At 40.4% G+C, this 23,366-nt stretch overlaps 1 pseudogene across 1 annotated transcript; it reads left to right on the top strand.

Annotated features, from left to right (window-relative positions):
• Nucleotides 1-19,202: 19,202 nt before the first annotated feature.
• LOC308495295 (stress-induced-phosphoprotein 1-like) lies at nucleotides 19,203-20,874 on the top strand (annotated as a pseudogene). The gene has a single exon. The product of its transcript is annotated as a stress-induced-phosphoprotein 1-like (transcript).
• The last annotated feature ends 2,492 nt before the right edge of the window (nucleotides 20,875-23,366 follow it).

Genomic DNA, 23,366 nt, shown 5'->3' with positions numbered 1-23,366 from the left:
ATTTATGGTGTGCGTTTGGTCTCGTGCTTTTAATGCAGGTGATGTTAAAAGGAGCTGGAGGTTTTCTCAGTTAAATCAAAGTCTGAGATTAGGTTATTTTCACCTCCTCATGATCTGAGCTAGTCCTTAGATATCTGTGCATAGTACATACCAGGTAGTCATGGAAAATCATTGCTAATTCACAGTGCATTTTAAAGATCCACTAAATTGAAAACGTGGCTTGGGGTCAGGTTACTTGCTTTATCTTGTCGGTGTTCTTTTTGTTGAAAAATGTTCCCATCATAATGTCCTTAGTTGGAGTAAGGGTGAAGGGGAGGGATCAGGAAGAGTTGGCTTGAAAATCCTGACCAAGTAATCTGGCATTTCAGTTGCAGTTTCTTACATTTAAAATTTGAATATTTGTAGGAGGCACCAGTCTCCAAAAGGTGGGGGTTTTATTCTGTAGTGTAGATGTAAATGGTGGGCCACATGTAGGGTATTTCTGATCAGGTAGTTCCAAATGCCAAACTAACTCTGGACATATCATCCATGATTTGTCTCATAAGTTTAACACTGGAGATCACCAGGCCCTGAGCTTTCCCAAGTGCTGGTGCGGGTCACCAGGTCACTCACTTCAGAGATGAAAGAGATCTGAGACTGTCTAGGCATGCATTTCCCAAAATGGGTCCCCAGACCAGCAATCTCAGCGTCATCAGGGAACTTACTAGAAATGAAAGTCTTGGGACCCACCTCAGACTAACTGAATCTGGAACTCGGGGAGAAGGCCTGGCAGTCCCGGTGTTAACAAGCCCTCCCGGTGACGCTGATGCGCACTAAAGCTGAACTTCTAGCTAGCTAACCCCGTTTTACAGTCAAGGAAACATGCACAACAGCAAAATACTCATCCAGGGTCTCCGCTAATTCAGAGCAAAGGATAAAAATGTTTCCAGGGCAGACTGATGTGCTACAGTGTCATTCATGAGTTTGTTCCCTCTCCTCCTTCCCTTCCACAGATACTTACCGTGTTCCTACTGTGTATCAAGCACGGTGATCGGAGCTAGAGATGACACCTACAAGACAGAATCCCTTCCCTCAAGGAGCTCACAGACACCTGCAAATGAATTTCAGTTCAGTGTGGGATAGGTGCTATGATGTGTTAGTCACGGTCAGCTAATTGCTGTAACAAAGAAGTCCAAGTGTTCAGTGGCTTGACACAGTGAAAGCTGATTTCTCACTTACCTTGCAGTCCAGAGTGGGTGGTCATAGTCGTTCCATTTTCTTTATGCTAATGCAGGGACCCAGACTCCTCCCGTGTGTGCCTCCCTCTTCCTCTAGGGCTAGAGAGTTTTCTCCTTTTAGCCAGTGTGTGGAGAAAAGAGACATTGTGGAGAGGATATAATTTATCTTCACAGAAGTGACACACATCTTGGCATATTTCATTTCCTAGAGCTTAGTCATATGACAACAGTTAATTCCAAGGGACACTGGGAAATGTAGTCTAGCTGTGAACTCAGGAGGAAAAAGAGCACACTGGAGGGGCATCCAATTCAGACTAGGGATCCGGGAAGTCTTCATGCAAGAGTCTTAAAAGAATGGATAGGCATTAACTTAGAAGAGGAGGGTGTTCCAGGCAGAGGGAGCTGTGTACGCTAAGACAAGGGAGGGTAAGAGTGTGGGGTATTCTGGGAACTGCAAAAGATTCTCCTCTGGATAGCACGGGTGGATGTGGCATGTGGGGGGGGGGGGCGGGAAATGGCAAGACTTGTACACAAGACCAGATGGGAAGGCCTTGCACATCATGAGAAGACATAAAGCACCCTGAGATTACAGCCCCTTTTGAGATTTAAGCACAAATGCATGAAGTCACTTTACTAATCTTCCAGGAGTGATTTGTGTTCTCCCAGTTTTTTTCTGTCCCCTAAAAAGGAAATGCTTCACTGGAAGATTGTAAACTAGTGTTTCTAACATAAACCCAGCCTGTTTGTTTGATTTGTTACATGTCTTCTGGCGTGTACTTGGAGAAAGGACCAATGCCCAGAACACAAGGGACTGAACCCTGGTAGGCAGTAGTCCCATTGGATGACGTGAGACTTTTTCCATCCTCAGCATTTTTTTTTTTTTTTTGGTCGGGGAAATCAGGGGCCCCAAGATGACCGAGAGGTAAAAGTCTCTTTTTTTTTTTTTTTTTTGGCAAGAAGGCTTGTCAAAGTGCAGAAATAGAGTTTGGAAATGAAGCTGAAATATCCAATTCCTTTTGAACAAGAGTTCTCAGTTGAGGTTATTTAACAATTCTGAAATATTCCCAAGCCTGGGGGCAAAAATGCTCCAAGTGTAACGTCTCCATGGCAAACTCCCACTTCATATTGTTTTTCAAATATGAGGTGTTCTGGAAGTGTGAACATTAGCATTTCCAGGCATCTGAGTGGGTTTCCCCTCATTCCATTTTTGTTTCAAACATAGACTAAAAAGGATCTTTAAGATTGTAACTCAGATATACCTTCCATTATTTGCCCTGAAATCCTCTTAGCAGATTTGGCAGAAAAAAAGGATTTGGCACAGAAACTGCAAAAATTTTCAAGAATCACCTGAGTACAAGCAGGTCCTTAAATAACGTCATTTTATTCTACGTTGTGTTGTTATAATGTTGATGAGACGCTGTAGAAACTTAACTTTTATTTATACATCAGTTAGTTTGTGATAAAATTGGTTTCATTTTACGTCATTTTGCTTAGTCACAGAACCTATCGATGTTAAATAGCGACTTACTGTGTTCTCTAGCATCACAAACAAAAGCAACATCAGCAGAAGGCATAAATACTACATGTGTATATATGTAATATTTATGCCTTGCTAATGTTGCTTATGTTATAGACATAAAATTACATATACGTATTTAAAACAACAATAGCCACAGTAATTGTTTAGAACATAGACCAACAGAATATTCATTGGGGGAGGAGCATTTTATCATTGACCAGTGTCTAAAACATTTTAGAATTCCTAGTGCATGGTGATAATAGGAGCAGACTGACTTTTAATCCGTTTTTTTTATTGTTTTAAAATGTTCTGCAGAGAATGCATCCCTTATTCTTGTGCCTGGGGTGGACCACTCCCATTCTGGGTACATCACTTTGGAACAGAACATGTGCCTCCACCCCTGTATTAGACTTAATCAAAGCTACAAGGCTGACGGAAAGCCAAGGGGAGGAAAGATAATGCTCTGGGAATGAAATTAAATACAGATACAGAGATTTGTGATGCCGGGCCTTTGAAATGCAAATGACATTGGCTTGAACCTCAACCCACGTGTGGTGAGAGCCTGCATCTCAGTCTGAGAGGCAGAGGTAATGGTGGAAGAAGTGATATTTTTATCCTAGTCACTTCTGGCTCTGGCTTCCTAGGAATTAGTTTGATAGGTGAGCCATCTATTTCCCCCTAAGCATCATTTACAGGAGGCGTTCGGGTGTCTGTGTATGGGCAATGGGGAGAAATGGGAAAGGGGCAGAATTTCAGAATCCTTATGGAGATGGGGGCTCGTAAATAGTTTATATCCAGGGCGACCACATCATCCAACTCCAGGGGATATTGTTCACATTGCGTTCTATGCAGAAGATGCCCCTTGGAGTTTGTGATGCCTCTGTCCTGTTTACAGCTCCAGGCTGCACAGTCCACTCTTTCTCTCTCAAAGTGTCTTGTTCTGCTTCTGGCTGAGGGAAGGGGAGCAGGTGGGAACCTTTGGCATCCTGCCAATATTTGGGACCCGGTGCCCATACCCGTACTGCCGATCTCTCTTCTGCCCTTCCTGTTTCTTTTGTTCTAGGTCTAGGCCAGTAGTTCTCAACTGGGTGCAAATTTGCCCCTGTCCCCCAGGGAACACTGGGCAATGTCTACAAACATTTTTGGTTGTCACAACTTGGAGGGGCATCTAGTGGGTAGAGGCCAGGGGTAAATGTCCTATGTGCACAGGACAGCCCCACCACAGAGAATGATCCTGCCCCAAAGGTCAGTAGTGCTGAAGTGGAAAAACCTGCGCTAAAGGAGCCCCTCAGGTTTCCCTCCATTTCCCTCAATCATCCAGAGCCGTGGAGCCTTCCCCTCACCATTACCAGGGCCATCCCTTTCCAGGGTCAAAGCCACATGAACAGGCTCTGCTAAATTAGTCCATGAATCCAAGCAGCAATTTAAATGAGTGGAGCCAGTCAGGACTAAGGAAAGTGGCATTGACCCATCTGCCTCAGTGATAGGGGACAAGAGGTGGGGCCCATGACAGATTGGAGCTTGTATACTCCGTCTATAGAGACAGCTCTAGATTATTATCACATAGGCTCCTGTGTTGCTAGATTTCTGATTCCTTGAAAGGGGTTCAATATCTCATCTCCCTTACCCTCCCGAAAGTCCCTTTTGTGTTACTTACTCTTTTACTGAGTAATAACGTACATACACACACCCATTGTGAGTGTGCGTCCCAATGAATAGTATCACGATAATACCACGATTATCACCCTCAAGATAATCTTGAAGAAGAACAAAGTTGGAGGACTAGATTTCATGACATAAAGCCACAGGAATTAAAAGTGTGGTATTATTAACGTTAGACAAATAGATCAATGTACAGAATAGAGAGCCTCAAAACACATCCACACATATATGATCCCTTGATTTACAATAAAGATGCCATCATAATTCAGTGGCAGGGAAAGATGGTCTTTTCAACAAACGGTGACGGAGCCATTGGATAGCCGTGTGGAAAAAAAATGAACCTGGATCACTACCCTGCACAAAAATTAATTCAATATGGGTCAGAGATCTAAATGTGAGAGGTGAAACAATAGTTTCTAGCAGAAAGCATAGGATAATATCTTCCGGAATTTCATAAAGAGCTTTTAAAACAGGGTATACAAAGCACTAACCATAAAGGGAAAGATTGATAAATTGGATTTCATTAAGAACTTCTGTTTATCAAAATTCACAACTAAGAGTTTTGGCAAGCTGTGGAACAGAACTTATTTGCAGTACATCTGTCAAAGGATTCTTGCCTATTTTTTTATATGTTGGCAACTATTTGCAATTTAAAACACTGAGAGGGGAAAATCACTGCAGGCTACCATTATGAAGGCCAAACAAAACATGTCTGCAAGCTTAGCTGGGACCCATGCATTGCCAGTTTGCGAGCTCACCTTTAGCAGCATAGAAGAATGGTTGAAGTGCTCACATTTCCATATTTTCTCATTCTTTCCTTCCCAGCCTCTGTAAGGGGAAGAGACAATTCCTATTTCTCAATAATAGGAATTTTTCTCTTAGATGGCAGAATGACTGGTCATAGTGAATTTAGGTTTTATATAGTACTTCCTCCCCCTCTTATAGACAACAATAATTCAAGAATTTATTTTAAAATATGGTTTTACCAAGTTTTTTTTATTGCCCCCACTGTGTGTTCAGCCTGCTGGGCCCTGTGAAGACCCCAGCTGATTCCTGTTTCACTCTGCTCTGTGACTTGAGGATTTCTCGGCATCCCCGCAAGTCAGCTTCAAGCTGCAGTGAGGCAGAAGACATGGAGAAACAGAATTTAAATGTTTAACATTTTGAGCTCATTGTTGTCCAACTTCCTTACTTTCCACCTCTTCTCTAACTCTGGTTTGGGTTTTCTTGTTCTCCCAAGCACTGCTCTTCCTTAATTCTCTGATGGTCCCATTGGAGGCAGTGGGGTGAGGTGAGGAGGATCATTTCCTCCTATCACCTCTTCTGACCCCACTGTTAGCATGAATAAGAAGAGGGGGCCCAAAAGATGGCAGTGTGGCAGCATACCATAGTGGTTAAAAGCGTGAGATCTGGAGTGTGACTGCCTGGATTCTGATCCTGGCTTCATCCCTTAACAGCTAGCTATGCGATCTTAGGCAAGTTCCTTGCTTCTCGGTGCCTCGCTTCCTCTTCCATAAGTTACCAGTAAGGGTGCCCATATGTTAATATAAATGTAAAGTATTAATGCTTAGTGCCTACTAAGTGCTACACGTGTTTGTTAAATTTAAAATAGACTGTTGGTTGGTTGTTGTCAGGCCGTGGCAGTGTGTCCAGCCTTGGGAAGTAGAAGATACAGGGACCTCTGTCTCAGAGATCATTTCAGAGACCACCAGCCCATCCCTGATTTCAAGATCGGCAAACAACGTGGCCAAACTGCTCCCCCTCCTTTCTTGAACAGGCCAAAATGTGACCCCTGGACAGTTTGATGACATTCTTCCTATGGAACCTGGTAGTGGCTGAAATCCAAAGCCACATGGGAGATGATTACGATCATTCTGTGGGGTATTCTTGCTCCTAAAATTTGAAACTAGAATTATTATGTAGATGAAGAAATTTTTAACCCTGAGAAGTAATGTAACGTACCCAGGACATGGCAGCATGATAGAAAAAAGCCTAGATTGCCTTGAACAGACTGTTAGTAGAAATATGGATATTAAAGACTATTGGTGAGAACTCAGAGGGATTAAGGACGATTATAGAGAAATCCTAAATCACCGTAGAGAAAGCCTAAACACCGCAAAGAGACTTAGTAGACATCTGGACTTGAAGGCCATGATGATGCATGTGGCATGGACAAGACTCATGGGAACCACCAGAGGATGGATTGTGGTAAGCACAATTTTGCCCCCCATCATCTTTGCCCTCTGGTGTTACTCCTGTGGTGATACCGTGTTACCTGGCAAAGGGGACTTTGCAGATGTAATTACGGTTATTAATCAGCTGACTTTAAAGAGATTGTCCTGGGTTATCCAATGGGCCCAGTGTGATCACATAAGCCCTTACAGGCAGAGGAGGAAGGCAGAAAGGTGTGAAGCAGGAGAGGGACCTGCAGGTGGAGGGGCGATGTGATGAGGAATGCAGGGGGCCATGGGGAGTGGAGAGAGGCTTCTAGCTGACCGCCAACAGGGAAACAAGGACCTCAGCCCTGTGATCACAAGGAGCTGAATTCTGCCAGCAACTTGAATGTGCATGAAAGCAGATTCATTCCCAGAGCCTCCAGAAGTGAATATAGCTCTGCCAACACCTTGATTTTGTTTTGGAGAAACTCTAAGCAGAGGACTCAGTTGAGCCATTCTGTATCTAGACTTCTGACCTTCAAACGTGTCAGATAATAAATGTATGGTTTTTATTTTCCATGGCACTAATGAATTTTATTTTTTATGGAGCCATTTTATAAAACTGGTTGTGTAAATTTATGTTTTTGCAAACCTTGAAATGTGTGGTAATTTGTTATGGCAGCAATAGGAAACTACTACAAAGTCCTCATTCAACTTCCAACATTATGATGCCTACCAGGAATTTCCTGGGGTTGGGTAAGAAGGGATGAGGGAGAGGCCAAAACCTAAAAGGCCTTTTCTGACCTCTCTGAGCAGTCATTCTTTTTTATGAAAGACTGTCTTTTGAAAAATAAAACAATGGTCCTAGAGGTACAACAAGTGCTTCTGGTGGGTGTCTAGAGGCGATTCTGTTCTTACGTACATCAGCCCTACGCGGTTATTATTTCCTCCCTAGTTCACGAGCCTGGCCTCGAAAGCAACATTTCTTAGCACAGTGACAGATAGATGTTGTAACAGTGACATTAGGAAAGGACACCTCAGACAGCTTAGACTATGTGCTGGGAACTGGGCATCCCCGGAGATTCCCAAGGCCTTCAGAGGAGGACTGTGAGGGCAAGTACCAGAGGCTGGGCCCCGGATGTCCACAAAAGGGAAGAGAAAAAGCAAGCCATCTGGGATCAGAAGGCTTGGGCTGGCCTCCCGGCTGCCGCTGCCAGGCTGTGACTAGGTGGAAGTAACTTCTCCTAACGCCTCCTTGGCTTCCTGTCATGAAGTTGAGACAAGAAGATCCACCGTGAAGTACTGTAGCCCCAATTAAATAACGTGATGCGTGTGGAAGCGTTTTGTCAGCTCTACAGTGTCACATCCGTCAGTTGGGATTTGTTACACCTGACATAAAACTTAAATCAAAGGACATTAACCGAGTTATTCATACAAAATGTCTTAGAGAATACAGAGGAGACCCTGCCTTGGCTCCTGCTGAATGGCACATGTGGCTGCCAATGTGAGACCCCCACAACCATAGCTCAAGTATCCCAAAGGATGTTTCCCTGCTTCACGGCTTAGGGTGGGGCAGGGGCACGAAGTGGCAAACTGCCTTCCTGCCTCCTTTCTACTTCCACCCAAAGATGGTTTTCTTGGGAGATGGCGTGGGGGAAGCTGAGGTAAAACTACATTGAGGGATTTGTGGCATTATCATTTCTGAGTGATCTTTAAGGTACAAAACATTTCTCCAGGAACATACAGTGAAGTGTGTTTATATGCATGTGTGTACGAATACAATAGTGGGAACGGCAAGAGGCCCCAGCAGCATATACAGAAACATGAAAATTAATCGAAGTGAGATTGAGACTAAAAAGAGATCCATTCTGTTGAAGGTCAGGTTCCTTTTGACTACGGAATTTCAAATGCCTGTGGACTACAGATAAGCTCTGGACAGAATGTGCCTGTGTTCTGGGAGGTCTGGAATGGTTAGCTTCGGTAAGTGGTTAGGTTCACAGGGCTTTGGTTTTATATCAGCAGGAATGGTGCATGTCTGGTTTCTGCAGGTGAGTAGATGAGGAGTGTTTTCAAAACCTTCGGTGCCTGAAAATGATTATGGGAATACCTGGAATCATTCAGAGAAATTTCCAGACGGCTGCTAGCTTCCAGGCAGGAAATATAAGTAAAAGAAAAAATGAAAGCATGTGGGAAATATTGCATCCCTAGGACTTATTAATGGGGGAATTTATTATCTCACAAAATAAAAAGTCCCGCGGAAGTGCGGTTTTATGGCAGATCAGGTAAATGGCTTGACAACCCATGTAGAACCCAGGTTCTTTCCATGTTTTTGCTCTGCCACTTTTAGAAGCTTGTTATTCCTCAGACTTGTGTCTTCCTGACCACAAGGTGGCTTTAGTGCTTCCAACTACTTTATTCTTAACAAGGTGGGAAAAGCTATTTTCTCTCATGTGTCCATTTTATTTTTTTAAGATTTTTAAAAACTGAAATAAAATTAACCATTTTAAAGTGAACAGCTCAGTGGCAGTACATTCACAGTGTGGTACAACCATCACCTCTGTCTAGTTCAAAATATGTTCATCATCCCAGAAATTGAGTGAAGTTTAATTGAGCAATCATTACCCATTCCTCCTTCCCCCAGTCCCAGGCAACTACTAATGTGCTTTCTATCAGTATGGATTTGCCCATTCTGGACATTTTATATAAATGGAATCATATAATATGTCACCTTTTGTGTCAGGTTTCTTTCACTTAGCATCATGTTTTCAAGGTTCATCTACATTGTAGCATGTAGCAGTATTTCCTTCCTTTTTATGGCTATATAATATTCCTTTGTCCAAACCACAATTTGTTTATCTAGTCATTGGTGGACATTTGGGTTGTTTCCAATTTGGGGTTATTATCAATAATGCTGATACAAATATTTGTGTACAAGTTTTTGTGTGCACAAATATTTGTATGGGAGGGGAACCTAGGAATAAAATTGCTGGGTGTTGATAATTCTGTTTAACTTTTTGAGAAACTGCCAACCATTTTACATTCCCACCAGCAATATATCAGGGTTTCAATTTCTCCATATCCTCACCAACACGTATTTTCCTTGTTTTGGGAAAATCTAGCGGGTGTGAAGTGGTTCCTTGTTGTAGTTTTGATTTGCATTTCCCTAATAACTAATTATGTTGAACATCTTTTTATGTGCTTGTTGGCTGTTTCATGTCTATTTTTAAGCTTCCCTCTAGAACTCAGAAGATGGTCACACTTTATTTCTTTGGGCTAAAGAGAAATTCTTCCCCCTTCCCTACATGTTCTCTGTGGAGCTTTCATATCTGGTGCTCTTGACATGGTTGCAGATGTAAAATAAATGCCCAGTGAATGAGTAGCCACAAAAAAACGCCCTTGTTCACCCATCTTTCCTATTATTCGTTGCTAATAGAAACCCAGTTTGGTTCAGGTAATGGGTAACCATGTGATTTTGAGGAGGCTAAACCATTTAGACACTGGTTGGCTTAGTATATAAATAATCCAAAGATGAAGTCAGGGAGGAAAAGTAACATTAATAACAGGGCCTGTTTAGCTTTATACTTTTTGAAAAAAATGAAAAGTACTATCATGCCTTTTGACCTAATAATTGTACTTTGGAGAATATATCATAAGCAGATAATTAAAATGAGAGAAAAAGTTGTGTGGAGATAATCATAGGCTAGGAAGCTAAATTTGTATAAACCCATTCCTTTTGCCAGTGATTGGTTTAGGGTGGACATGTAACCAGTTTTGGCCAATGGGATGTCAAAAGACGTCTGCTAAGGAAACTTCTGGGAAAGGTTTCCTCTCAAGTCAAAAATAGACAATTTTGGTTATTAGTGTGTGGGGATGTGATAGTTGGAACTGCTTCAGACACCTTGTGACCGGGAAGACACAAGCCTGAGGACAAATCCAACATTCTGAGGATAGCGAGCAAAAAGATGGAACAACGTGGATCCTAGATGGAGTCGTTGACCCATTAATTACCCTTCTTTGAAACCATACTACTTTTGAACTTCTTATTATATGAGACCAGAAATCTCCAAACATTTAAGCCAGTTTGACTCACTTGCAGTCAAAAGATTCCTGAGACACACAGCATGAACTAGATAGCTCTTCTCTCTCTAGTTTTCACCCAGAAATTTAAAACTTAGGATATAACAGCTGGCTTCCTGATTTCCAGCTAAGTTTTCACTTGTTCACATAATTGTCACGATGTGGTGGCTTTATAATGTGTCAACTTGGCTAAGCTGGTACTGTATTTCCCAGAGTTCCCCTCCCTGTATGATTCTAGTTAGAGTCAGCCACAGGAGAAATTTACAGCTGAATTGGAAGGTGGAAATGAAACAGTAGCCATGTTTGCTGTCAGAAGGTCAGTGTAGGTCAGGCCATGTTACAGCTTGTGCACATTTTCATGGCTGGTGCACCTTGTTTCTGGAGCAACAGCCAGGCTTGTAGTTCCAGATATTGCAGGATCGCTTCCTTCAGCTTCTCTAAATCCTATTCCAGGTGTCAGTGTGGCTTCATGGCAAGAACACCAACTTCTGTAGGTTGCCCAAAGCAGCAGGGTTGGAGTCTTGGAGATGGGGAAAGGCCAAAGCCCATTCCAGCTTGTTGCTCGCAGGTTTCAGTTACTCCTGTTCTCAACTTCCTCATGCCTACCCGACTATAGGCTCTGCACCAGATGCAGAAGAAACAGCTCAACTGAGACGGTTTTACCAGCTCCCATAATTGCTTAAGTTTAAATCTCTATAATAAATTCCTATTCTACGTCATTCCTAGTAGTTCTGTTTCTCTGACTGAGCCCTGTCTGATCCACAAAGTCAAGTTTTCTGACCCCAGGGTTTAGCTTTAGCTTTTACATCCGATTCGTAGTAGAGAAAGAAGTTTAAATTAATAGAGGTGAGCTCTTTAATGTAGACTCACTTATTCTCTCTGACTTAAGACAAGAAATCATGCTTTCAATATTCCATAGGAACACATCTCTAGACTGGATGTGGATGGTGGGCCATTAGTTTGCAACCTCTGATCTGGGTGTTTTAGAATCCATCACTTAGCTAGATATTTATGAATATTTAGATGACTTGCTGAATTCATCCATTTTTATGTGAATTTGGGGCCTTATTGTCCTAAGAAAGGTTATACTGCCTAATCTCCAAACTTACTGTATTCATTATCTGTCTTCATCAAAATGCTGTGTAACAAACCACTGTGAAACTCAGTGGCTTCAAATATTAAGTATAAGTTTAATGTGTCTGCAGGTTGGCAATTTAAGCTGGCCACAGCTGGGCAGTATATCTGGTCTTGCCTGGGCTCACTCACACATCTGGCCCTTAGCTGACTATCAGCTGGTTCAAGATAGCCTTGGCTAAAGTGAGTGGGGCAACTTGGCTCTGCTCCACTTGTCTTTCATCCACTAGCATTCGTCCTGAGCATGTTCTTGTGGTCATGGCAGAGGACAGGACGAAGCAAATCCAACCATGAAAGCTCTTTTCAAGCCTCTACTTGTATAATGTTATCCTATATCCTGTTGACCTAAAGTAAGCCACATGGCTGAGCCCCAAGGCAAAGCAGAAGAACACTGAAAAATTACATGGCAAAGGGGTGTGGATACAGGGAAAGGTTAAGAATTGGGGCAATTTTTGCAATCTATTACAGTTACCAACAACACTCTCTCCTTAGAGGTGATAAGAAACCATGTCAGCTGCTGCTACTTCTAGAACCATTTCATTTCCAATATCTAGATTTCTGATGGCTTTTAATTGCCATGTTCATGAATGATGCAAATTCTTCATTGTCAACCCATTGTGTTCAAGCCTTGAGCTCAGCACTCCTTCTTATTAGGGTAAGTAATTGCCTTATAAAACTGAAGCTTTGTGCAATGAGCTTGCCCTTCTCTTTTCTTCTCAGCTGTCTTATGAAAACAAACAATAAGGGATAGCAAAAACAAAAACCCCAGGAGTGAAGAGTTGCTGAACAATGACAAATAGACAAATATATACTGTTTGAGAATAAACTGAGTGGTGGCCAAGATTGCCCATATCCATCAGAAATGGTGAAAAGCAGGTTAACTTTAAGCCAGTTGCATATATTACTACTTATTTTTAATTGCACTTGTTTATAGACAGTAATTTTAAAGCATATTTGTAGGCTGGAAAAAGCCCAAGTTTTAGGTTATTGAAATTCTTGGTAGTTTTTCTACAAGGGGAGTATGTTCCTTAGCAATTTTTCTAAGAGATGTTCATGTGCTCACTAAAGGTGCCCACTACATATTTGTCTTAGTTTGAGTTCCTCCAGAAGCTAGCCCTGAGGGAAGTAGTGCAAGTAGCTTATTTGAAAGTAAAGGAAATGCCAGTGGGGAAGTGGGGAAGTGAGACAGGATGGGAAAGCAGCCAATAAAGAGTACATTATTGAGCCAGTTAGTTCTGTAGGTAACTGGAGAGCATAATCTTGTAATGGAACTCCGGGAAATAGCTTGGAACATGCTTTTCAGAGTTACTCCACCCAAGAGGGGAGGAAGCTGGGATATTTATACATCGATCAATTCTCAGTCGTCACTAGTAGAGGGCAGTTCCTCTGGGGGCATTAATTCTCTGGCACTTCTGGCTTCACAAATGGACAGGCAAAGTAGGCTTCAGCACCCAGAGAAGTCCATCAGGCAAATGCAGGTGCCAGCTGTCAGAAGTTGGGCCAGCACCTGAAGTGGTAAGGGGGAGGGCATAAGGGCAGACCATCAACAAGGCCTACTCTGAGTCCCTTGCATATGCTCTGATACACAAACTATAGATATTCAAACAGTTCTTTGCTGTACTAAAGAAAGTTCACCTCCTTTACTTGAGTGAAAGCACCAAATTGTTAACTTTTTATTAGAGAATAAAATTCAACAAAATTAATAATTTCTTAGTGTTTTTAAGGTGTAATTGATGAACAGTCTGCACATATGTAAAGTGTACAATTTGATGAATTTGACATACGAGTATGCATACATATCAATGAATCTTGCCTGCAGCAATGACTGCTGTGGTGTTCTAAGGGTGATTTTTTAATTTCTCTCATTCTTTCTATATATGTTAATTGAAATTCTTCTGTAAGGAATATTTGTTTCTTATTCCCCATTTATTTATGTCAGTATGGACTCATGGCTATTTAGTTTATTCTTTGGGTTATAAATTCAGTGCTATCATTATTTATTTTATTGCTCAAATTGTTTCACCTTTGGCGATTGGAAACTCCTTCAGGTTGACTCTGGTGTCCTTTTGACATCCTTTTTTTAAAAAAGCATCTCCATCCATTTTTTTTAAATTGAGTATTTTATGCATTTATAAGGAGTTGTGGATGCCTCTATTGGTTAGCATTAGGCTTGGCTGCATGTAACAACTAACTGTAAGTAACAGTGTCTTAAACAAGACTGAATTTTATTTTTCTTTCTTGATATACTATGTTCATGGATCAGAAGGCTGAAACATGTTAAGTTGTCAATGCTTCTTAAATTACCTATAGATTCAAAGCAATCCTAGTGAAAATCCAATCCTAGAATTCTTTTTTGTAGAACTGACAGGCTGACTCTAAAATTTATATGGAAAATTAAAGAAACTAAAATAGCCAAGATAATTTTGAAAACAAAAAGGTCAAAGTTGGAGGACTCTCACTATCCGATTAGAAGATTTATTATAAAGCTACAGTAATCAAGACAGCATGGCATTGGCATAAGAATAGACATACGGTTTGTTGGAACAAAATATAGAGTCTAGAAATAATCCACTACATATATGGCCAATTAACTTTTAACAGTGATGCCAAGGTAATTCAATATAGAAAGAAGGTAATCTTTCAACAAATGGTGCCAGAACAACTAGATAACCATATGTGAAAAAAAGTGGCAGTTGTACTTGGTTTACTCCTTGGATCTCAAGAAAATATGTTTCTCTTTCATTAAAAAACCAATACTTCTGATGTACATAAGCCCCTCGTGAAGGGGGTTACATACATAAAGCATATCTTAAGATTGAGGGCAGAGGCATTAGTGAAATTCTAGGCTTAAACTTTCATACATGTACATTTACTTCCCACATCATAGAACACATTATTTCCTATATCCAGAACAGAATTAACCAACTCTTCTATATGAGTTTTGACAATTAAGTTCGTGAACTTGTTGCAGTGCTGTTGCTAACCTTTTTTTGATATCAGAGGGATTATTCATTATGAATTTGTACCAAATGGGCAAACAGCTAACCAAGTTTACTATTTGGAACTGCTGAAAAAGCTGCGTGAAAAAGTTAGACAACCTGAACTTTTCACCAACAATTCATGGCTCTTGCATCACGACAATGCACCAGCTCATACGGCACTGTCTGTGAGGGAGTCTTTAGCCATTAAACAAATAACTGCATTGGAACACCCTCCCTACTCACCTGATCTGCCCCCTAATGACTTCTTTCTTTACCTGAAGATAAGGAAATATTGAAAGGAAGACATTTTGATGACCTTTAGGACATCGAGGTTAATACGACGACAGCTCTGATGGCCCGCCATTCCAGAAGGAAACTTCCAAAATTGCTTTCAAGGGTGGACTAGGCACTGGTGTCGGTGTATAGCTTCCCAAGGGGAGTACTTCGAAGGTGACCATAGCGATATTCAGCAATGAAGTATGGAGCACTTTTTCTAGGATGAGTTCTCGAACTTAATTGTCAGACCTTGTACTTCATTACTTAATGTAGTGATCAGGAAATGATCATCATTCATGATTAACATCATCAGTAAATTAGAGTTTACCTATTAAAGACAAAATTTAACTGAGCAAGACACAGTAGCAGTAGTCAACAGAAAATTACCAAGACTTCCCCCAAAAAAAAACCACCTATAAAGTTTACCAAGTATCTTAGCAATTATTCTCCCACATATCTTCTTCACAATGTACCATTTTTCAGAACCAGGAACTTACAGGAGTTGAGTAAATTTTGACCAGAAAGATACTGAGGCAAAAGCACTTTTCCATCCCAAAATGATGTCATCCAATCAGAAAAATGTGATCTCAAACTGCTCTGAAGGAAATACCTAGTTTTCTGGAGGAAAATCTTTGGAATGAAAGTGATTTTCCATTATAGCTTTCCCTGTTGCAAAATGTTCCCCTCAGAGAGTGAAGAATGAATCATTTCTCTTTAGAAAAAAGGCCTAGTCTTTTGACCTTGAGTTTCTGTTGTCTGGGGAATGATTTGCTGGCTGCTTCCCAGAGAGATTGAGGCTGTCTTGAGTGTGCTAGATCTTATATTGTTGTTGCCTTTCATACCAAATATTCATCTATAACTGACAAAAAGCTAAAAATGGCTCCTTATTTTAGACCAGATAATGTGGAGCAAACTCTTCCATTTGTTAGGAAGGAGAGAAGGGAAGAGGTGATGGCACAAATAACTGGTAGATATATTTGAGGTCCAGGTTTTAAAAGGGGATGATCAAAACAATATGTATCGTATCAGTCAGCTATTGCCACAATAATGTTGCATAATAAACCAGCCCCAGATTCAGTGTCTTAGATCATTTGTTCTTGTTCACACACCTGTGAGTTGGCTGACGTTTGACATAGACCAAGCTTGGGTGAATTTGGCTCTAAGTTCTAGGTTGAGTCCAGTCTGGCTCCGTGTGTTTCTTTTCCTTCTTGGACCAGCAGGCTAGCTGTACATGTTCTTCAGTGGGGATAGCAGAAGCACAAAAGGGGTGAGTGGAAACATCAATTGCTTTATGGTCTAAGCTCAGAACTGGCACCCTTATTTTGTCCACATTCCACTTGGCCAAAGAAAGGCGTATGGCTAAGGCACATTATCAATGGAACCGGGAAGTGTACTCCATCTCTAGACGGAAGAACTGCAAGGGCAGAGGGCAAGATAAAGAGAGAGTGGATAATTAGAAACAATGCAATCCTCCACAGCTATATATTGACTGAGAAGCAATAATAGTTATCTTTACTTCCACACCATTAGCTACTCCATTGGACTTCTTCCCAAGAGTGTAGGCACCCGTTTATGGGAATAATGTCATTAGGGAAGTTGGAGCAAGAACCTCCAAAAAGCCTCTCCTGCATGAAAGCAACAAGAACACTGGCAGAAATGGTCAAAATTAACTTTTTCATAACTCTGGAAATTAGCCAAAAGCTTAAAATAATCCAGGGAGCTACATAGGAGCAACAGTTTTATATACTTGATTTTAAGTTGGTATTAACCCAAACTAGATTATAAATTAAGATATTAATTTTAATCCTCAGGGCAGTCCCTAAGAAAATAAAAATATAGTAAATTACAGAAAAAGAGAATTAAAGTGGTACACTAAATATATCTGTTTAGCATAAAAAAGGCAATAATGGAAGATTATAGGAACAAAAAAGACATAATCTATGTAGACAACAAATCGTAAACAGTAGCTATAGATCCTATATTATTAAATATAAACAGATTAAATCATCAAAAGGCAGAGATTGGCAGAATGAATATAAAACAAAAGAGCCACAATATGCTATCTACAAGAGACCCACTTTATTTTTTAAATTATTTTTTATTAAATTTATTGGGGTGACATTGGTTAATAAAATTATATAGGTTTCAGGTGTATATTTCTATAATACGTTATCTATATATTGCATTGTGTGTTCATCATCCAAAGTCAAATCTCCTTCTGTCACCATATACTTGACCCCCTTCTACTTGCTCCTTTCCCCTTTACCCTCTGGTAACCACTGAACTGTTGTCTGTCTATAAGTATTTGTTTGTTTGTTTTGTTCATTTGTTGGTGTCAGTTTTATATCCCACATACGAGTGAAGTCATATGGTTCTCCACTTTTCTGTCTGACGTATTTCACCTAGCATGATAATCTCAAGATCCATCTGTGTTGTCACAAATGGCAGAATTTCATCTTTACTTATGGCTGAGTAATATTTCATTGTATATATGTACCAGAGACACACTTTAGATTCAAAGACACAAGTGGGTTGAAAGTAAAAAGACAGAAAAAGACATCATGAAAACATAATGAAAAAGACCTAGAGTGGCTATACTAATATCACACAAAATAGACTTTACGGTAAAAATTATTACTACATAGGACATTTTATAATGATTAAATGGTCAATTCATCAGGAAGATAGAACAGTTATAAGCATATGTGCACCTAACAGCAGAGTTCCAAAATACATGAAGCAAAAGCTGACAGAATTGAAGGGATAAATAGATAAAAATTTATAAGATGCTGCTAAAGCAGTGCTTACAGAGAATTTTATAGGTATAAATGCCTCCTACATTAAAAAGAAGAAAGATTTCAAAGCAATAATTTAACCTTATACCTTAAGAAATTAGAAAAAGAAAATCTAACTAAATCCAAAGCAAGCAGAAGGAAAGAAATGAAAAAGATTAGAGTGGAAATTAATGAAATAAAAAATAGAAAACAGTAAAGAAATATCAATGGGCCTTTGAAAAGATCAATAAAATTGACCAACCTTTAACTAGATTGAGCAAGAAAGAAGACTCAAATTACTAAAGTAAGTAATGAATATGGAGACATTACTACTGACCTTACAGAAATAACAATGATTAGAAGACAATAATATGAACAATTGTATGCCAACAAATTCGATAATCTAGATGACATAGACACATTTTCCAAAAAGACATGAATACTGAAACTGAGTCAAGAAGAAATAGAAAATCTGAATACAGGCAAAGACATTGAATCAGTAATCAAAAAACTGCCCAAAAGTAAATCCCAGGACCAGATGACTTCATTGGAGAAATCTACCAAATATTTAAGAAAGAATTAACACCAAGACTTCACAAGCTCTTCCAAAAAATAGAAAGGAGGGAACATTTATCAACTCATTCCATGTGGCTAGTATTACCTGATACTGAAACAGACATTACAAGAAAAAAACTGCAGACCAATATCCATAACAATTGTTGATGCATAAATCCTTATGAAAGCAATAGCAACCCAAATCCACATGTACTATGACCAAATGATATTTGTCTTATGTATGTAAGATTGTTGCAATGTATGAGAATCAATGTAATACATCATATTAATGAAGGCCAAAACCCTATGATCACCTCAATAGACAAAGAAAAAGCATTTGACAAAATCCAACACATTTTCATTATATCAAAAAAAAAAAAATCAACAAACTAGGAATGGAAGGGAACCTCCTTAACTTGATAAAAACCCACAGCTAACATCATAGTTAGGACTGAAGGCTTTCTCCCTAAGAACTAGAACAAAAAGAGGATGTCCCCTTATTGCTATTTCTGTTTCATATTTAACTGGATGTTCTACCCAGAGTAGTCAGACAAGTAAAAGAAATAAAAGGCATACAGATTGGAAAGGAAAAAGTAAAACTATCTTTATTTGCAGGTGACATGGTCTTATATATAGAAAATTCTGAGGAATTCACACACACGTATACATACACACATGGAGACACAATTTGGGCTAATCGGCAAATTTAGCAAGGTTGCGGGACACACGAGCAATATTAAAATTTAGTTGTATTTCTATATACTAGCAATGAAGAATCTGAAAATGAAATTTAAAAAGCAATTCAATTTATAAAAGAAACAAAAAGCATAAAACACTTAGGAGAGTTGGGAATGCGTAGCGGACGGAGCTTATTCAATGGAGTACCGGGCCAGCTATGGAGCAGGTAAATGAGCTAAAAGAGAAGGGCAATAAGGCCCTGAGTGCTAGCAACATCGATGATGCATTACAGTGCTACTCTGAAGCAATTAAGTTAGATCCCCAGAACCATGTCCTCTACAGCAATCGCTCAGCAGCCTACGCCAAGAAAGGAGACTACCAGAAGGTTTATGAGGATGGTTGCAAAATGGTTGACTTAAAGCCTGACTGGGGCAAGGGATATTCGCAAAAAGCAGCAGCTCTTGAGTTCTTAAACCGATTTGAAGAAGCCAAGCAAACCTATGAGGAAGATCTAAAACATGAAGCAAATAATCCTCAGCTCAAAGAGGGTTTACAGAATACGGAGGCGCAATCGGCAGAGAGGAAATTCATGAACGCTTTCAACATGCCCAATCTGTACCAGGAGTTGGAGAGTGATCCCAGGACAAGGACGCTGCTGAGTGATCCTGCCTACCGGGAACTGATAGAACAACTACGAAATAAGCCATTTGACCTGGGCATGAAACTGCAAGATCCCCAGGTCATGACTACTCTCAATGTCCTCCTCGGAGTCGATCTGGGTAGTATGCATGAGGAGGAGGAAGTTGCAAACCATCACCACCTCCTCCTCCCCAAAAGGAGACCAAGCTGGAGCCAATGGAAAGGGATCTTCCAGAGAATAAGAAACAGGCACTGAAAGAAAAAGAGTTGGGGGATGATGCCTACAAGAAGAGACTTTGACACAGCTTTGAAGCACTACAACAGAGCCAAGGACCTGGACCCCACTAACATGACTTACGTGACCAATCAAGCAGCTGTGTACTTCGAAAAGGGCAACTATAGTAAATGCCAGGAACTTTGTGAGAAGGCCATTGAAGTGGGGCGAGAAAACCGGGAAGACTATCGACAGATTGCCAAGGCTTACACTCGAATTGGCAATTCCTACTTCAAAGAAGAAAAGTACAAGGATGCCATCCATTTCTACAACAGTCTCTGGCAGAGCACCGAACGCCAGATGTGCTCAAGAAATGTCAACAGGCAGAGAAAATCCTGAAGGAACAAGAGCGGCTGGCTTACATAAACCCCGACCTGGCTTTGGAGGAGAAGAACAAAGGCAATGAATGTTTTCAGAAAGGGGACTATCCCCAGGCCATGAAGCATTATACCGAAGCCATCAAACAGAACCCAAGAGATTCCAAACTGTATAGCAACTGAGCTGCCTGCTACACCAAACTCCTGGAGTTTCAGCTGGCACTCAAGGACTGTGAGGAATGTATCCAGCTAGAGCCAACCTTCATCAAGGGTTATACACAGAAAGCAGCTGCCCTAGAAGTGATGGAGGACTACACAAAAGCTATGGATGTCTACCAGAAGGCACTAGAGCTGGACTCCAACTGTAAAGAGGCCCCAGAGGGTTACCAACGCTGTATGATGGCCCAGTACAATCGACACGACAGCCCCGAAGATGTGAAGCGATGGGCCATGGCCGACCCTGAGGTGTAGCAGATCATGAGCGACCCAGCCATGCGGCTCATCCTGGAGCAGATTCAGAAGGACCCCCAGGCACTGAGAGAACACTTAAAGAATCCTGTAATAGCTCAGAAGATCCAGAAGCTGATGGATGTGGCTCTCATCGCAATTCGGTGATGATGACTTGCTTATCATCTGCCTTCCTTTTGCCCTCATGTGGAAAGAGGAGCTGGGACTGAGGCAAGCAGAAAGAAGAGAAGGAGGAAAAGCAAACAACTTAATCTCCATATATTTATACAGACCTGTGTGGAAGATCCAGAGACTTGTACCTGCATTACTCTATAGCCTCTGCCTCTGGGCCCTCCCAGCACATGCATGGTCTCTTCAGCTGCCCTTGAGTTACGTCTCTGTCCCCTGTCCTGTGCCCCCAGTTGCTGTCTCAGCTGCTCTCCCCTAGTTGGTTATTTTTTATTTGGGGCAGTGGGCATGTATAGGGAGGGAAGGGTGTTCTTCTCAACCTCATGTCCCAATTGTCTTCACATTATTAACTCCACATCCTCTTTTCCAATAAAACAAGCCAGATGGGTGTGGTTATAAAAACAAAACAACAACAACAACAAAAACCACTTAGGAATAAATTGTACAAAAGTTGTGCAAGACTTGTATCCTGAAAGCTACAAAACATCATTGGAAGAAATTAAAGAAGACCTAAATAAATGGAAGGGTGTTTCTTGTTCACGGATTAAAAGAGAAGATGACAGTCCTCCCCAAATTGATCGTTAGATTCACTGTAACCCCTATTAAAAAATCCCAGCTGCTTGTTTTTTTGCATAAATTGAGAAGCATTTCCTAAAATTCATATGGAAACTCAAAGTACCCAGAATAGCTAAAACAGTGTTGAAAAAGAAAAACAAAGTTGAAAGAATTACACTTTGAAATTTCAAAATTACTACAAAGCAACAGTAATCAAGACAGTGTGGTACTGGCATAAGAATAGACATATAAGTCAATGGAATCGAACTGAGATTCCGGAAATAAGCCCTTATATTTATGGTCCATTGATTTTCTACAAGGATGCCTAGACAATTCAATAAGGTACAAATAGCCTTCCCAATAAATGTAGCTGGGATAACTAGATATCCAGATGTAAAAGAATGAAGTCGGCTTACTACCTCATGTCATATGCAAACTTTAACTTAAAAATGGGCCAATGACCTAAATGCAAAAGTTAAACTGTAAAACTCTTAGAAGAAAGTGTACATGTAAATCTTCATAACCTGAATTAGGACATAATTTCTTAGCTATGACAGCAAAAACACAAGTGATGAAAGAAAAAAGTAAATCATATTTCACCAAACTAAAAACTTTGTGCTTCAAAGGGTACTATCAAGAAAGTGAAAAAAAAACTCATGGAATTTGATAAAATGTTGACAAATCATATATCCAGTAATGGACTAGTATCCAGAATATGTAAAGAGCTTTTACAACTCAACAATAAAAATCAAATAACCCAATTTTTAAAATGGGTGAAATCTTCGAATAGATTTATCTCTAGAGAAGATACACAAATGGCCAAAAGCATGTGAAAAAATTTTCAACACAAGTAGTCGTTAGAAAATGCAAGTCAAAGCCACGATGAGATACCACTTCATACACACTAACATGGTAATATAAACAAAACAAAACAAAACAAAAACAAAAACAGAAAATAGCAAGTTTGGGCAATGATGTGGAGAAATTGGAACCTCATATGTTTCTGTTAAGATTGTTAAATGGTACATCATCTGGTTGCCTTTTTATATCTCAATACAAATTAAATAATCAAAGTAAGGTGCCTTCTATTTGCCTCTTTAAAACTTTTCCTTGTCTCCATCCTGTTGGCTTGGGTGTTATTCGAATGACCACCAAGGTGGGTGGTTTGGCAGATAGTACAAACTGGCCCACCCAGTTCCATTCCAAAACCTCTATAGCATCCCTTACTGCATGCTGGGGGCTGGAAAGCTAAATTCACTTCTCATTTTCTCTTACAGCTTGGTTTCCATATGTGTCCCAGGTTTTGCCCTGATGATACCTCCCTGAGAGATTTGCAAAGTGGAAATGAAGTGGATGCCATGCTTCCCATGGCACATACAGTTATAGCGTTTTGTTTCTCTGCAGCAGCAGTTACAGTGATCCCGTGTGAAGCTCTAGCTTTATGGGTGTTGAAAGGCAGATTGTGGGACTTTCATTTTGTTGCTATGGCCTGGGCTGAGGTTGTATGGTACTTGAGCAGGAGTCAACAAACTTCTTCTGTAAAAGGCCAGATAGTAAATATTTCGGCTTTGTGGGCAATGTGGTCTTTGTTGCAACTCCTCAACTCTGTCACTGTAGCATGAAAACAGACATATATGATGTATAAGTGAATGAACATAGCTGGTTTCCAATAAAACTTTATTTACAAATATTTGGCCCACAGGCCGCAGTTTGCTGACCTCCTGTCCTAGACCCATAATCATGCTGGTGGTAGTTTTCTGATGGTTTATTAACTTTTTTATTGCATCAGAGGTAGGATTCCCTTCTTTGGGTCAGTTCTGTGGTGTATTTTAAAGAGTTGATTATCTTTTAGTAGTTGCTTTAGGGATTGCAAAATGCATACTTAACGTTTCACAGTCTATTTAGAATCAGTACTT

This window comes from Rhinolophus hipposideros (assembly GCF_964194185.1).
Source record: "Rhinolophus hipposideros genome assembly, chromosome: X".
Lineage (NCBI taxonomy): Eukaryota > Metazoa > Chordata > Mammalia > Chiroptera > Rhinolophidae > Rhinolophus > Rhinolophus hipposideros.
The sequence above is the reverse complement of the archived record's forward strand: the minus strand, read 5'-3'. Positions and strand labels throughout refer to the sequence as shown.